The sequence below is a fragment of the Penaeus vannamei genome, chromosome 15, assembly GCF_042767895.1.
Source record: "Penaeus vannamei isolate JL-2024 chromosome 15, ASM4276789v1, whole genome shotgun sequence".
Lineage (NCBI taxonomy): Eukaryota > Metazoa > Arthropoda > Malacostraca > Decapoda > Penaeidae > Penaeus > Penaeus vannamei.
In genome coordinates, this window is record NC_091563.1 from 7,989,678 (window position 1) to 8,004,677 (window position 15,000).

Here is a 15,000-nt window from a genome sequence, read left to right on the forward strand (position 1 = left end):
CTTGTAATTGCTCCCCGAAGCTTGCAACGTTGCATAGAGCCCCCGGTAGCGTTGCAAAGGGTGTTGCTCAGTGTTGCCATGCTCGCGATCTGCCTTTGGGTGAACGCTTTTCTTTTTTTTCTTCTTTTTTCAAATTCTTTCTCTCTTTTATGAGTTGAACGTTCATTGGCGAGACAGGTATTCGATACGGCGCATATACTTAACGAAGCCAAAAAAAAAAAAAAAACAGAACTAAAAAAAAAGAAAGAAAATAACAAAGGGGGCGAAACCTAATGCAGAGAATGATTGCAGCGTTGAACACGGGGGCTTAATCGTGTTGCAAGGTACTCCATCGCGGGACTCAGGGCATAATTATAGCTCCTTTGCCTGCACTGACTCAATAACAGAGTCTTTCAACCTGTCAATCACGCGGAATAATGCATGAACTCATTTTTGAAAGCCTTTAATTTTTCCCCGGGCTGCGACTCCGCCCGCCTTTAGGAAAACATGATTATGATTGATCATATACTGCGTTGCGTGTGCGCGTGCGCTCGGCAGTGGAGGTGCACATACCTGCATACACGGAGAGACACTGATAAATGCTAACACAGGCCTCTGGCATACGCACGTACAAACGCACATACACTCATATTCAGACACACATGCACAACCTCACACACATCTATCCACCTACACACACACACACACATCCACACATACACAGACACACATACCCACACTCCAACACCCACACAAAGACCCACCCACACACAAATACCCACATATACCCACACACACCACACACACACACACACACATCCACCCACACACACACAGACACAGACACACACACCCACACACACACACCTACACACGTATATACACCCCCCCACTCACACTCACCCACCCATCCACACACACCTACACACCTCACGCACACCCACACCCACCTACACACACCCCCACACACATATCCATGCACACGCACAGAGATAACCCTCCCTAACAGAGAACGGGGTTGAGACACAGCCTTCAGGACCTCCTCCAGAAGGCCTCGGAACCTGAAGGAGGCGCTGACGGTATGTCATACAATAACAATAACAGCTATTTAGACGCTGTGATACATTCGCTTTCTCCTAACACCGTTATACCTTGTCTATTGCGTTTGCATTTTGTCTATCTGTTGATTATTGTTTGTCATCTGTGCGCTGTTTACAATTTATCAAGTGCTCGAGTTTGTCTTTAATTCTTCTTGTTTATATCCTCCTTTTCTATTCTTTACCATTTATTTACTAGATCGCTAATATATTGCCGTGGCCTTTCTGCTATGCGTCCTTTTTGTTTTTTTAATAATCTATCTATACATCAATTACTAATTATTATTAATAACTTTTATCAGTCATCACAACCTTTATTATTGTTATCGTTTTCATTGTTCACTTTATTACTGCAACTGCTGATGATGTTATCTTTATCTTTATCACAATCATCATCATTTTCATTATCACTGTCATTGCTTTTTTCAGTATCATTATCATTATAATTTTCATTATCGTTAGAAATTTCCACCATGAATATCATTCCATCATTAAGAAATAGAAGAAAAAACAAAACAAAGAAATGAAATAAGAAAAAAAAAAGAAAAGCAAAACAAAGAAATGAAAAGATTGAAAAACAAAAAATGATATAAGAAAAAAAGAAAAACAAAACAAAGAAATGAAAAAAAGAAAAAAGAAAAACAAAAAAATGATATAAGAAAAAAAACAAAAACAAAAACAAAACAAACTAAAGAACAGAAAAAAAATAAACAAAAAAAAAAGAACCGAAACAAGAAAAAAAAAGCAAGAAAGGAAATGACTCCCCACCCATCCACCCTCCCCCCCCCCCCCCCTCAAAAAAAAAAAAAAAAAACGGAAGACGGCGATGGAGACGAGCCGAATCCTAATTATAGCTTGGGAATTTCTTTTGACGGATTCCCCACGATTTTCCATCCAGCTGCATTTACTCCTTCTCGCGTTTCGACCTTCGACCAGAACCCGATCGTCGAACCTATAAGGAGGAGAGAGAGAGAGAGCGAGAGAGGGGACAAGGAGCGAAGGAGAGGGGAAGAGATAAGGGGAGAAGGAGAAAAAGAGAGGAGAAAGGAGCGAGAACCCGATCGTCGAACCTATAAGGAGGAGAGAGAGAGAGAGAGCGAGGGGACAAGGAGCGAAGGAGAGGGGAAAAGATAAGGGGAGAAGGAGAAAGAGAGAGGAGAAAGGAGAGGAGCGAAGGGAGAAGGAGAGAGGGGAGAGGGGAGGAAGGAGAAAGGAGCGAGGGGAGAAGGAGAAAGGAGCGAGCGAGGAATGGAGAGAGAAAGAGAGAGAGGAGAGAGGGGACAAGGAGCGAAGGAGAGGGGAAGAGATAAGGGGAGAAGGAGAAAGAGAGAGGAACGAGGGGAATGGAGAGAGGGGAGAGGGGACAAGGAGCGAAGGAGAGGGGAAGAGATAAGGAGAGAAGGAGAAAGAGAGAGGGAGAGAAGGGGGGAGGGAGAGAGGGGACAAGGAGCGAAGGAGAGGGGAAAAGATAAGGGGAGAAGGAGAAAGAGAGAGGAACGAGGGGAATGGAGAGAGGGGGAGGGGAGAAGAAGGAAGTGAGGAGAGGAAGAGATAAGGGGAGAAGGAGAAAAGAGAGAGGAGCGAAGTGAATAAGGAGAGAGGGAGAGGGGACAAGGAGCTGAAGGGAGAGGGGAAAAGATAAGGGGAGAAGGAGAAAAAGAGAGGAGAAAGGAGCGAGGGGAGAAGGAGAGAGGAGCGAGGGGAATGGAAAGAGGGAGAGGGGAAGAGATAAGGGGAGAAGGAGAAAGGAGCGAGGGGAGAAGGAGAGAGGAGCGAGGGAAAAAGGAGAGAGGAGCGAGGGGAGAAGGAGAGAGAGAGAGGAGCGAGGGGAATGGAGAGAGGAGAGGGGAGAGAGGGTGAGGGGAAAAGGAGAGATGAAGGAGGGGAGAAGGGACAGAGGAGAGGGGAGAAGGTAAAAGGAGAGGGAGGGGAGAAGGGAAAAAGAAGAGAAGAAAGAGGAGATAGGAAGGAGGGAAGAAAGAGGAGAGAGGACGAAGGGGAAAAAGGATAAGAGTGGCCTAGGAGAGAGGAAGAGGGGAGAAAGTAGAGAGAGAGAAGAGATGAGTAGATGGGAAAAAAAGGCTGAGGGTATGAGAGGGAATAAGAGAGAAGGCAGAGGAAAAGTGAGGGAGGGAGAGATACAAGCAAAAGGAAAATTAACAGAGAGAGGGATAAAGTAAGGAAAGAGGGGAAAAGAGGGCTCGATAAAGGGGAAAAGGATGGGGGAAGGGAAATAGATGAAGGGAAGTTTATCGTCAATCGTTCCCCCATCTTTTTATAGGACTATTAAGATGTCTTTAGTGAGTGAGTGAGAGGGAGAAAGAGGCAGATATAAAGAGAGAAAGAGAGAGAATGCTAAATAGATACAAAGATAGATAGATAGATAGATAGATAGATAGATAGATAGATAGATAGATAGATAGATAGATAGATAGATAGATAGATAGATAGATAGAGAGAGAGAGAGAGAGAGAGAGAGAGAGAGAGAGAGAGAGAGAGAGAGAGAGAGAGAGAGAGAGAGAGAGAGAGAGAGAGAAAGAGAGAAAGAGAGAGAGGGAGAGGGAGAGGGAGAGAGAGAGAGAGAGAGAGAGAGAGAGAGAGAGAGAGAGAGAGAGAGAGAGAGAAGAAGAAGAAGAAGAAGAAGAAGAAGAAGAAGAAGAAGAAGAAGAAGAAGAAGAAGAAGAAGAAGAAGAAGAAGAAGAAAGGTAAAAAAAAGAAGAAAAAAATTATTGAGATTCTGCACCGACTTAATTAAAGGTTTTCCACGTTTCTTTCATTTCTCGTCCCCTTTTTTCCCCTCGGCTCTCTTCCTTTCCTCCCTCGTTTTTCGCCCTCTCTCTCTTTGCACACATGAGTTCACACAGAGAAGAAAAGCAATATCTCAGAAGGGATTAGAGAAGAGAAGAAGAAGAATTCGGTCACAGTAGAAGAGGTTTCCGGAGACCGTTTTGAAGGCTCTTGTAACAAGATGTTTCAGAGTTCATTTGTCCACGCGCCGAGAGGGGTCGCTCGCGTCTCTCTCTCTCATTTCCTACTCGTCCCCTTGTTCGTGTCCATTTCCAATTCTTCTATCTCTTTTTTTTTCTTCTATTTTCGTATTTCTTGTTTTCGTATTTGTTTCTGTTTGCTTCTCTTCTCGTTGTTGTTGTTTTTTTAATCTTTATCTTCGATTCTACGCACCTCTCTTCGTCCTTCTCTTCTCCTGTTATCTTTATCTCTACGCATTCTTTTTCCTCCTCCTCTTCTGGTTCCATCTTCGTCCCTACTTCTAATTGTTCATCTTGTTATCTCCCCCTTTTCATTCACACTTTTATATAAAGTAACCGATTTCCCTTCTCTTCTTTTCTTTCGCCATCATTATCAGCCTTATCTTACCTCTAACATCCTCTATACCCTTTCTTCTAAGCTTCCTTATTCCCTTTCATCTCCATCTCTGTTTCTTCCTTCGCCTGTGCCTCTCTCCCTCCTTCGCTTCTTCACAATGATGCCTTCATCTCCCCCTTCTTCTTGGCTTATTTTTACCCTATTCTCCCCATTCTCCTGTTCCCCTCTTCTTCCCTTTCCTTTGCTTAGTTTCCCTTTCTCCTCTTCTCCAATACTCCTTCTCTTCCCACTTCCACTTTTTATCTCTTTCCCTCTTCTTCTTCTTACTACCGATCAGTAGATATTTAAGTAGACAGGAGGTAGCTAGAAAGAATAAGAAAGGAAGAAATAGAAAAGGAAGAGGAAAACAAAGACAAAAAAAAAAAAAAAAAATGAAGAAACGTGAGTGAGTAAAGAAGAAATAGAAGGGAGAGAAAGGAAACAGCAAGAACGTAAGACAGAGTGAGCAAAGAAGAAATAGAAGGGAGAGAAGAAAAACAAAGAGCAAGAACGAGGAGAAGGAAATGAGAAAGAGTGAGCGAGGAAAAGGAAGAACGAAAACTAAAGACAAGAGGAAACGAGAAAGAGTGAGAAAGGAAGAAAAAGAAAGGCAGAAGAAAAACAAAGAGCAAGAACGAGGCGAAGGAAATGAGAAAGAGTGAGAAAGAAAGAAAAAGAAGGGAAGAATGAAAACAAAGACCCAAAACGAGGAGAAGGAAAGAAGAAAGAAAGAAAAAATAGAAGTGAAGAAGGAAAACAAAGACCAAAAACGAGGAGAAGGAAACGAGAAAGAAAGAAAGAAAAATAAGTGAAGAAGGAACGAGGCAATGAAAACGAGAAAGAATGAAAAAGAAAGAAAAAAAAGACGAAGAAGGAAAAACAAAGATCCAAAACATAGAGAAGGAAACGAGAAAGAACGAGAAAGAAAGAAAAAAAGGGAAGAAGGAACGAGGAAATAAAAACGAAAAACAATGAAAAAGAATAAAAAAAAAAAAGACGAAGAAGGAAAAACAAAGACCCAAAACATAGAGAAGGAAACGAGAAAGAACGAGAAAGAAAGAAAAAAAGGGAAGAAGGAACGAGGAAATAAAGACGAAAAACAATGAAAAAGAATGAAAAAAAGAGACGAAGAAGGAAAAACAAAGACCCAAAAAACGTAGAGAAGGAAATGAGAAAGAGTGAGAGCGCGTGGAATGAGAGCGGGAGGAGCGTTGAAGAACTCGCAGGCGGACCTCAAGCGATCTCTAAAGAGTCGAGGAATCCAGGAAGTCCTGTGAATTTTTGGAAAATCCTTCGCCCGAACCTTAAATTACTTGCAATAGTTCGGATAAAGATGGGAAGATGGATAGACGCGGAAGGAAGAAGAAGTGTTGTGTTTATGTATACGAATGTATTTGCGTGCAGTGATACATTAGGAGGAGGAGGGAGAGGGATGGGAGGGAGGGAGAGGGAGGGAAGGAGGGAGAGGGAGGGAAGGAGGGAGGGAAAGAGGGAGGGAAGGAGAGGGAGGGAGGGATGGGAGGGAGGGATGGGAGAGGGAGGGAGAGGGAGGGGAGGAAGGAAGGGAGAGGGAGGGAAGGAGGGAGAGGGAGGAAGGGGGAGAGGGAGGGAAGGAGGGAGAGGAGGGAAGGAGGGAGAGGGAGGAAGGAGGGAGGGAGGGAAGGAGGGAGGGAAGGAGGGAGAGGGAGAGGGAGGGAGAGAGGATGAAGGCCGTTCCTCTTCCTGCGTGTTTAAACAGCGCGACATACTTTCCTTCCTTCATTTTTTTCCTCCCTCCCTCCCTCCCTCCCTTCCTTCCTTCCTTCCTCCCTCCCTCCCTCCCTCCCTCCCTCCCTCCCTTCCTTCCTTCCTCCCTTCCTTCCTTTCTTCTTGGGTCCATTTAACCGAGGATGTTGTGGCCTGAGTTAATATCATGCAGGAATTGTTAGTGGAGAAGAACAGAAGGAAGAAGGGGAAAAGTGGAGAATAATGATAATAATAGTAAGAAAAATTATAATTACAAGGATTGTAATGATAGAAGAGATAACAGCAATAATAACAAAATCTATGAAGATATTTATATGATAACAAATAACAATGATCACAATATGGATAATAGTAATAATTATAATGATTATGATGATGATAATAATAATAGTAATGATGATAATAAAAGTAATGATAATAATGATAATGATGAGGATAATAATAATGGTACTACTACAAATCATAATGATAATAATAATAATAAAGATAATGACGCTGATGATAATGATGATACTTAATAGATCTTAATAGCAATAAATATAAAAAATAAGAAAAGAGACGATGAACAAGAGAAAAAACAACGATAAGAATAAAAGTAAATGAAGATTAGAAAATAAAACAGCAAGAACACAAACGAAAAGAAATACGAATAAAGAAAGATAAAGAAAACGAAGAAAAGGAATAAGCACAAGGATCAGGCAAAGGGGAGAGAAAGGGCGATAAAGAGGAAGGTAAGGAGGAGATAAGGACGAGAACAAAAAGGAGATCAAACGAAGGGGAAACAAAGAAAGGGTGGACAGACAGACAAGAAGAGGATCCATAAAGGCACAAAGAAAGAAGGGGAAACACGGGGAATGGACGAGGATGGAGTGGAGCGAGATACACTTGATAAATGAGAATGCAAATGAACGTAATAAAGGCAGACAGAAATATATATGTACATATATATATACATATATGCATATATATATATATATATATATATATATATATATATATATATATATATATATATATATATATATATATATATATATATAAAACGAGAGAGAGAGAGAAGTAGAGAGAGAGAGAGAGAGAGAGAGAGAGAGAGAGAGAGAGAGAGAGAGAGAGAGAGAGAGAGAGAGAGAGAGAGAGAGAGAGAGAGAGAGAGAGAGAGAGAGAGAGAGAGAGAGAGAGAGAGAGAGAGAGAGAGAGCGAGAGCGAGAGCGAGAGAGAGAGAGAGTGAGAGAGAGAGAGAGAGAGAAAGAGAGAGAGAGAGAAAGAGAGAAAGAGAGAAAAGAGAATGTTAAAAGAAGAATGATGCGAAGAAGGTCAGGGAGCAAGGGTGAGAGAGAGCGGGGTGGGGGGGAGGTGGGGAGGCTAGCGGCACTGGAGGTTCCGGCCGAAGCAAAAGAATGCGAAGAAGCCTCCCCCCCTTCCTCCCCACCCTTTTCTCCATCCTCCTCCTCCCTTCTTCCTTCCTCCTTTGACCCTCCTCCTTCCCTCCCTCCCTCCAGAACCCCCCCGCGCGACAGGTCAAAATTTTCTCCCTCCAAAGTTCTTATCGGGATTGTCCAACATTCGGAAGGGCTATCCTACCCCCCCTACCCCTCCTCCTCCCCCTTTTTCACCTCCTTTTTTCCCCCTCACTCTCGCGCTCTCTTCATTTCCCTCGTTATCCCTCCTTTTTTCATTCCTTCCTGATTCTTCCTTTTCTTCTTTCTCCCTCTACTTCGATTTGTCGTTCTTTCTCTGTCCCTTTCCTCCTTCTCTCCGTTTTGTATTTTTCATCTCTCGTTATTTCCCTCAGTCCCACCCCTCCTCCTTTCCCCCTCCCTCTCTTCAACCTCCATCCTCGCCTCCATTTCTTCTCCCTCTCCTCCTCCCTCCTCCTTCCCTCTCCTTTCTTCCTTTCCTCTCCCCTCCTTCTCCCCTCTCCTACTCCCCCTCCTTTACTCCCCCTCCTTCTCCCCCTCTCTCTTCCCTCCTTCTCCCTTTCCTCTTCCTCCTTCTCCCTCTCCTTCCCCCTCCTTCTCTAATGTTTATCCTCCCTCCTTCATCCTCCGTCACCCCTTCTCCCCTTCCTCTCCTCTCGACTTCAACCCCCAAATTCCTCTTTCCCCTCCCTCCTCTCCTCCTTCTCTCCTCCCCGCTTCACCCTCCAACCTCCCTTACTTCTCTGCCCCTCTCATGTTCCTCCTCACCCTCCCTCTCCTCCTTCTCTCCTTCTCCTCCTTTCCTCTTCCCTCCACCCATCTCTCCCTTCTCTCCCTCTTCCTCTTACTCCCCCCTCCTTCTCCTCTCTCCTCACTTCCCCACCCGCTCCACCTCTTCCTCACCCCCTCCTTATCTCCTTCATCCCCCTCTCCTTATCTCCCTCCTTCTTCCCTTTCCTCACCTCCCCTCCTTCCTCTCCCCTTCCTCAGCCCCCTCCTTATCCCCTCACCCCCTCATTATCTCCCCCCCTCACCCCCCCTTCTAAACAGAAAATGAATGTGTAATGAAGAATAAACACACGCCCCCCAGCCAAAGCATCGGGGAAGTGGAACCCATACATCCGGGAGGCATGGCGTGTGTTTGAGCTGCGAAGGGCGGCGGCGGGGTAGGGCGTGGGAGGGATGGGCGGGAGGGGGTTAAGGGCACGTGAGCGGGGGGGGAGGGAGGGGGGAAGGGTGGGCGGATGGACGGGGGAGGGAGGGGTTAAGCGGGCACGTGGGCGGGGTGGGCGTGGGCGGGATGGGCGGGGGGGAGGGAGGGGGTTTGAGCTGCGTTGGGCGGCGGCGGGGTAGGGCGTGGGCGGGATAGGCGTGGGGGAGGGGGAGGGGTTAAGGGCAAGTGGGCGGGATGGGGAAGGGTGGGCGAAGGGAGAGATGGAAGGGTAGGATGGTAGGATGGGGACAGGTGGAAGGGGTGTGCGGGGAGGGAGGAGAGAGGGGGAAAGGGTGGGCGGGGGAAAAGGCTGAAGAAGGGCGTGGAGAGGGGGAGGGGAGGAGGGGAGGGGAGGGGGAAAGACTGATGAGGGAGGGGGAAGGAAAGCGTAGGTGAAGGGGGAAGGGAGAAGAAGGCAGATGAATAACAAGAAAGATGACTTAAGCTAAGTTAGTGTTGACATGTGATTTTAAACATACACAAACGCTCACATGTAGTCTAATATGCATGTCTGAGCTCATAAACACACGGAGAAACACAAGCAGAAACATCTACAAACACTCACACATGCCAACACACACACGCTTGTATAAATGCACCTACATAAACACCTACACACAAGCACAAGCAGACATACACCCACCCCGACACTACAATACGGACACACACACACACACACACACATACACACACACACACACACACACAAACACACACAGACTAACACACAAACACACAAACACACACACACACACATACACACACACACACACACACACAAACACACACACAAACAAACACAAACACACACATAAACATAAATCCACAAACACACACACAAACAAACACAAACACACACATAAACATAAATCCACAAACACACACACAAACAAACACAAACACACACACAAACATAAATCCACAAACACACACACAAACAACCATAAATACACAAATCCACACACACACACGAAAAAACTACACATACACATTAAAAACACACACACACAAGGAACTATGGCCTCGGTAAGTTTCTCAGGTCACTGCCCTTTGCCCCTTCATCTTTAAGTCTTTTGGGATGACCTCGGTTGACCTTGTTTTCTCAAGTATTTGGGATAATTCGGGGATGTTTGGTAAAGTGAGAAGGATAAGTGAGTGGGGCAAGTGAGCAGGATGAGTGGGGCAAGTAAGAAGGATAAGTGAGTGGGAAAAGAGAGAGTGGGGCAAGTGAGTGGGATAAGAGAGTGTGGGGCAAGTGAGTGGGATAAGAGAGAGTGGGGCAAGTGAGTGGGATAAGAGAGAGTGGAATAAGTGAGCAGGATGAGTGGGGCAAGTAAGAAGGGTAAGTGAGTGGGATACACGAATGGGGCAAGTGAGTGGGATAAGAGAGAGTGGAATAAGTGAACAGGATGAGTGGGGCAAGTGATAAGGATAAGTGAGTGGGATAAGTGGGAACAACAAGTGAGTGGGATAAGTGAACAGGATGAGTGGGACAAGTGATAAGGCTTAGTGAGGGGGATAAGTGGGATAAGAGGGAACGAAAAGTGAGTGGGATAAGCGAAGGATAAATGAGATGAGTAAGCAAGCAGTATGAGTAAGTGGGATAAGTGAGTGATAGGAAAACAGGATACAGAAGGAGGTGAGCAAATAAAAACGAGTAAAGAAAGGAGCATAAGCAGAGACGATAAAGAAAGAAAAAGGGGAATAGATAGGAAAGAGAATAAAGAAAGAGATGAGAAGGCAGGAACAAGATGAAAGAGAAGGAAGAGAAACTTGATAAAGAAGGGTGAAAAAACGTAAACATGTTAAACAAGTAGTAAATAGATGCAAGAGCGCACATGCATATAAATGAAAAATTAAGATAAGTAGAGAAGAGTGGAAAAAAGAAAATCCGGTAAAGGAAAGATACAGAAAAAAACTTGATGAATACGTGGGTAAATAAATAACGATACAAATAACCAGCAAAGGGCTAAACGAGAAATAGGGAGAAGGAAGAGAGAGAGAGAGAGAGAGAGAGAGAGAGAGTGAGAGTGATGGTTAGAGAGAGAGATAGAGATAGAGAGAGAGAGAGAGAGAGAGAGAGAGAGAGAGAGAGAGAGAGAGAGAGAGAGAGAGAGAGAGAGAGAGAGAGAGAGAGAGTGAGTGAGTGAGATAGAGAGAAAGAAAGAAAGAAAGAAAGCGAAAGAGAAAGATAAAGAGAAAAGACAGAGAAAGAACGATAAATAGAGAGAGAGAAGACAGAAAAAAAAATCCTGATGAACACAGGGTTAACTGATTGTCCGTAATTAACGAAAGAGTCTGAGTAGGAAAAATATGAATTTATTAATATGTAATGAGACAAAATGCAATAATGGGCCAGGGGTAATTAGGCCGGAATGATAGGATTATTTTACAAAGATTACGGGATGAAGATGCGGATGACAATGGTGATGAGGGTGCGAAAGGGAGGCGAGGGAGACGAGGAGGAGAGGAGAGAAAGGGAGGAAGGGAGGAAGGGCGGTTGGGTGCGAAAGGGAGACGAGGAGGAGAGGGAAGAAAGGAAGGAAGGGAGAAAGGGCGGGTTGGGTGCGAAAGGGAGACGAGGGAGATAGGAGAAGAGGAGAGAAAAGGAAGAAGGGCGGTTGGGTGCGAAAGGGAGACGAGGAGAGGAGAGAAAGGGAGGAAGGGCGGTTGGGTGCTAAAGGGAGACGAGGAAGAGAGGGAAGAAAGGAAGGAAGGGAGGAAGGGCGGTTCGGTGCGAAAGGGAGACGAGGGAGACGAGGAGGAGAGGAGAAAAAGGGAGGAAGGGCGGTTGGGTGCGAAAGGGAGACGAGGAGGACAGGAAAGAAAGGGAGGGAGGGGGGTTGGGTGCGAAAGGGAGATCAAGAGAAGAAGGGAGAAAGGAAGAGGGTGCGAAAGGGACACGAAGAGGGGAAGAAAAGAAAGGGAGAAGGAAGGTTAGGGTGCGAGAGGGAGATGAAGAGGAGAGAAAGAGAAAGGGAGGAGGGATGGTTGGGGTACGAAAGGGAGACGAAGAGGGGAGGAGAGAAAGCGACGAGGGAGGTTAGGGTACGAAATAGAGAGAGAGGAAGGGAGGGAGAGAGGGGGAGAGAAGAGAGGAAGAGAGGGGGAGAGGGAGAGAGAGGGAGAGAGGGAGAGGGGGAGACAGACAGAGGGAGAGAGGGAGAGACAGACAGAGGGGGAGAGGGGGAGAGAGGGAGAGACAGACAGAGATAGACAGAGAGAGACAGACAGAGGGAGAGAGGGCGAGACGACAGAGGGGAAGAGACGGACAGAGATGGACAGAGAGAGACAGACAGAGGGGAAAGAGGGAGAGACAGACAGAGGGAGAGAGGGAGAGACAGACAGAGGGGAAGAGAGAGAGACAGACAGAGGGAGAGAGGGCGAGACGGACAGAGGGGAAGAGACGGACAGAGATGGACAGGGAGAGACAGACAGAGGGAGAGAGGGAGAGACAGACAGAGATGGACAGAGAGAGACAGACAGAGGGGGAGAGGGAGAGACAGACAGAGGGGGAGAGGGAGAGACAGACAGAGGGGGGGAGAGGGAGAGGGGGAGAGAGGGACCTCTTTAACGCGCGGAGCAGCTGCTGGACACTATGAACGATGCCATTGTCCGCGCGAGGCAGTTAGAAAGGAATTCTTGCCCGAATTGCATATAACCTTTCTTCGCGCTGTGTCCTTCTCCCCGCCGTCATCTTCTCTCTCTTTATTTCTCTTTCTTCCTCTTCGTGTTGTTTGTTTGTGTCCTTCTCCCCGCCATCATCTTCTCTCTCTTTATTTCTCTTTCTTCCTCTCGTTGATTTCCTCTATTTTCTTTTTCTTCCTCTCTCTCTCTCTCTCTCTCTTATTCTTTACATTTCTGTCTCAGCCACCTCTTCGTTCTCCTCTCCGCTCTCTTACTCTCTGCCATCCTACCATATTTTTCTTCCTTCCGTCTTCCTCCTCCTCCTCCTCCTTATACCCCTACTTCTACTCCTCCTGCTCCTCTTCCTCCTTCTTCTTCTCTTCTCGTCCTCCTCTACCTCCACCTCCACCTCCAACTCCCCTACCTCCACCCCCACCTCCACCTCCAACCTCCAACCTCCACCTCCTCCTCCTTCTCCACCCCCACCTCCACCCCCCCCTCCACCTCCACCTCCACCCCCACCTCCACCCGCATCCTCACCCCCACCTCCACCTCCTAATCACGAGCTGAGATTGATATGTTTATCAGATGTTAAGTAGGCTTTTTTATCTTGTCGGCCATGATTCAGATTTTCCTGAAATATTCTGAAAGTGGGGACAGAGAGGTGGAGAGGAAGAGAGAAAGAGAGGGAGAGGATAATACGGTTGGATAAGGAAAGCGTAGAAGGTGGGGAAAGAGAGTATGAGAGTGAGAGAGAGAGAGAGAGAGAGAGAGAGAGAGAGAGAGAGAGAGAGAGAGAGAGAGAGAGAGAGAGAGAGAGAGAGAGAGAGAGAGAGAGAGAGAGAGAGAGAGAGAAACTTTACATCCGGGGAAGATCACAAAAGATGAAGACTCGAAAAAGTGATATACATACTAAACACAAACAGCAAGAAACAACAACAACAACAACAAAGAAAAGAAAAGAAAAAAACATACAACACCAAAAGAAAAAAAAAGATACATCAAAACCAAACAACCCTCTCAAACCAAACAAGCAAACAAGCACACACAAAAACAAACAAACAAAGCCAAAATGAGCAAAGGGCCAAGACCTAGCTAGCCTCCTCCCCCTCCTCCCCCTCCCCCTTCGAGATCCCCCCTCCTCCCCCCTTCGAGGTCCCCCTCCCCCCCCCCTCGAGGTCCCCCCTCCTTCCCCCTCCTCCCCTTCGAGGTCCCCCCTCCCCCTCCGAGGTCTCCCCCTCCCCCTCCTCCCCCTTCGAGGTCCCCCCTCCTCCACCCCTTCGAGGTCCCCCCTCCCTCCCCCCTCCCCTCCTCCTCCCTTCGAGGTCCCCCCTCCTCCCCCTCCTCCCCCTCCCTCCCCCTCCTCCTCCTCCCTTCGAGGTCGCCCCTCCTCCCCCTCCCCCGCCCCTCCCCCTTCGAGGTCCCCCAGGAAGCGGAGAAAACAGCCAAGCCTCCCGAAGACACCCCTCCTCCCCCTTCTCCCTCCCCCCTCCCTCCCCCTCGCCCCATCCTCCCCCCTCCCCCCCTCCTCCCTCCCTTCGAGGTCCCCCAGGAAGCGGAGAAAACAGCCAAGCCTCCCCAAGACAGCATCTGGCGCGCGCGGAGCCAAGGACACGACGCTCCATACAATTCCCAAACTTCCGGGGAAGCAATCATCTTTTGGCCCTTGATCACATTGACAAGTTGTTAACCAAGTTAGATGTCCAGGCAACCAAGTTAGAAGTTAACAAATGTTTAACAAGTTGAGGGATATCATCATCTCGGTTCTCGTCTTTTCTTGTTATATTTCTATGTCGGTTTTTTTTTTTTATTGTGTCTGTTGTCTTCGTTGATTCTTATTTGCTTTTTTGTTTTTTTTATCTGTTCTGTGCTGGCTTTATCTATGTTTTTATCTCTCTCCCTATATATATATTTTGCATTTTTATTCTATGGGTTTTTCTCTCTTTCTCTTTCTCTTATCTATCTCCTTTCCTTCCTTCCTTCCTTTCTCTCTCTCTCTTCACTTAATACCACTTTCCCCTTCTCCCTTAACCTCTCTGTCTCTCATTTATTCCTTCCTTTCTTTCCCCTCCCTATGCCACTCCTCCCTCTCCTCTCCTCCTCCTCCCCCTTTCCAACCGCCATTCCCCACTCCCTACTCCCCCCTTCCTCCTCCCCACTCCCTACTTCATCCTCCTCCCGATTCCCGCCTCCTCTCCATCCTCCCCCAACCCCATCTCCCCACTCCCTACTCCGCCCTTCTCTCCTCATTCCCTCCCTCCTCTCCACCCTCCCCCAACCCCCCTCCGCCCTCACCCCCCCTCTCCTCCCCACTCCCTATTTCATCCTCCGCCCTACTCCCCCTCTCCTCCCTACTCCCTCCTACTCCCCCTACACCCACCCTCCTCCCCATCCCCACTCATCACTCCCCCTACATCCCAAGATTTATGTCTTAGCGCGCCGGTTCAGATTAAGACGCGTACAAGCTCTTCTCTCCTGGAGGAAGTTCGTGAAGGAAGGAAGGAAGGAAGGGAGGAAGGGAGGAAGGAAGGGAGGGAGGGAGGGAAGGGAAGAGGGA

General features: G+C 47.1%; 1 protein-coding gene across 9 annotated transcripts in view; it reads right to left on the reverse strand.

Moving 5' to 3' along the window:
• The window catches only part of LOC113814303 (CUGBP Elav-like family member 4), a gene marked incomplete in the record, with an annotated part of 699,503 nt that overhangs the window by 301,391 nt on the left and 383,112 nt on the right, over positions 1–15,000 (reverse strand).